Here is a 2,312-nt window from a genome sequence, read left to right as displayed (position 1 = left end):
CAACCTCCGCCTCCTGGGTTCAGGCAATTCTCCTGCCTCAGCCTCCTGAGTAGCTGGGATTACAGGCACGCGCCACCACACCCAGCTAATTTTTTGTGCTTTTAGTAGAGACAGGGTTTCACCATGTTGACCAGGATGGTCTCGATCTCTTGACCTCGTGATCCACCCGCCTCGGCCTCCCAAAGTACTGGGATTACAGGCTTAAGCCACCGCGCCCGGCCCGATTTTTTTCTATTAAATAGGTGGACATCACTTCTTTTAATCTTTTTTCTCTCTTGATTTCTATTTTCATACTTTGCCCTGCAAGTCACATTATACTCTTGTTCCTGTAAACCATTATATATCATGAACTAGTGTGGGTGAAATAGACATTACGACTATGTCCTAGACACAATTTTTCTGTTAAATAACCATGTGACTTTGGACAGCTATTTAGACTGAGCTTCAATTTCGTTCATATTTATATTAGAAAGTTGAGACTGAATTATTTCTTAGTACTTTTAGAATGAGCCTGTAGGGTTTTGGAGTCTCACACATGGATCTATATTCAGGCTGAAACCCAGACACAACACTGGAGTTCGTATAGAATATTACGAATGAATATATAGAATATTAAAAATGAAACTGGGAATGAGAGAAGCTATACAGCATTTGTTTGAATGCTAATAAATCATGAAAGCACTGTTTCCTGGATACTGGGATTTACTGCATAAGAATACCGCAATTCAACAAAGAATGGAGTTCCCTATAGAACTCTTTAGCCTGGCCCTAACCAATACACTCTAGGCTGAAAAAAGGCAGAGTAGGTATTAGAAAACGAAGCCAAGGAGATTTCAGAAATGGAAAAGATCCCTTGTTCCAGAGTCTTACGTAGGTATAATTGTTATTTTAATACTAATCAAGACTCAGTGGCAGAATTGTGACAACTCTGTGAACACGACTCCTGACCACACAGCTGGTTGTTCAGTTAATTTACTTGTTTGAAGGGTCCTCTTGCTCTCATTTGACATATTTTTCTGTGTGCAGCCTCCGTACTGTGTAAGTCTATCTACTCTCTGAATTTAATGTGCTCTGACATGGGCATGTTCAGGAGAGGAGAGGCTGTACTCAGACACAGAAAGCAAGCTCTACATGAGACAGTGCCTTCACTGCTTTCCCCCTGCCAGGAGACTGTGAGAAAACCTCCCCAGAAAGAACTGATGGAGTGAGAAAGCACACAGGCCACCCGAACAGGATGTAAGAAGAAGTTGAATTCAGAAACAATTCTTCCTAAGCACCTCTAGCTCTACCTCCTCCCCACATATCCTCACTGTGGATGGAAACTAATTTAACAAGATATAGCCATTTCCTCTGAACAGTGGTGCAAATATTCCTATAGGACTTTATTAAGACAGACCGCAAAGTACTCATCAGGACAGTGAAAGGGAAAAATCCTGCTGTGGCCTTTCTACCCACAACACTACTGCAATTAAAGAAATTAAAGAAGACGCCTATATCAAAGCAGACAGGTAACTTTATAAGCACGCCAGGCATCTGCCCATGCCCAAGGCCACATTTTTAAAGGAGATCCCCATTATTTTTCCAAGGGTGCTGAAAAGGCGCTGCAGGACATGCAGGTTAAATTGAAAAGGCCTTACAAGTACCTTAGGAGGTTAACAGTGTCATCTGAAGCCAGGTTCCTATCAGTTATAGATTCGACATTCCTTTGGAATTTGATGAGGGCTGTAGGGATGTTTGCAAAGGGGAAGTGTGGCCCTCTAACTTGGCAGCTATTTGGCATCCCATGCGGAGATTGTAAGATGTTCTTTATTTTCCTGTGGATCTGGTGTTCCTAAAGCAATAGGAACTCAGATGTTAATCACAGCTTTTTCATTTCAGTAATGGGTTGAGTGGATAGATGATGGTGGAGGAGAATGAGGGGGAAAGTTATTATTAGAAAACACAAAATGTGGATCTGAATTTCCATTTTTGTTTAAAAGCTGGCATTTGACAAACATCTTAGATTTGGAAATAAGCAAAGCAAATGAGTGCCCTATATGACTACGGACTGGAAAGGTAATTCTTTTCATGCCTGCTCTTATACTCTGCAATTACTCCCCCTCTTAACTCTCCTTTACAAAAGTCCTGATGGAAACTCTCCTGAATGTTCATACGTGTGTTTCATTTGTTAACCCTGATGAGGATTTGGGATTTAACTTTCTTCTTTTTTCTTTTCTTTTACTTTTTTTTTTTTTTCCGAGACGGAGTTTTACTCTTGTCTCCCAGGCTGGAGTGCGGTGGTGCGATCTTGATTCACTGCAACCGCCACCTCT

Source organism: Cebus imitator, unplaced genomic scaffold, assembly GCF_001604975.1.
Source record: "Cebus imitator isolate Cc_AM_T3 unplaced genomic scaffold, Cebus_imitator-1.0 Scaffold598, whole genome shotgun sequence".
Taxonomy (NCBI): Eukaryota; Metazoa; Chordata; class Mammalia; order Primates; family Cebidae; genus Cebus; species Cebus imitator.
Note: the sequence above shows the minus strand (reverse complement) of the source record.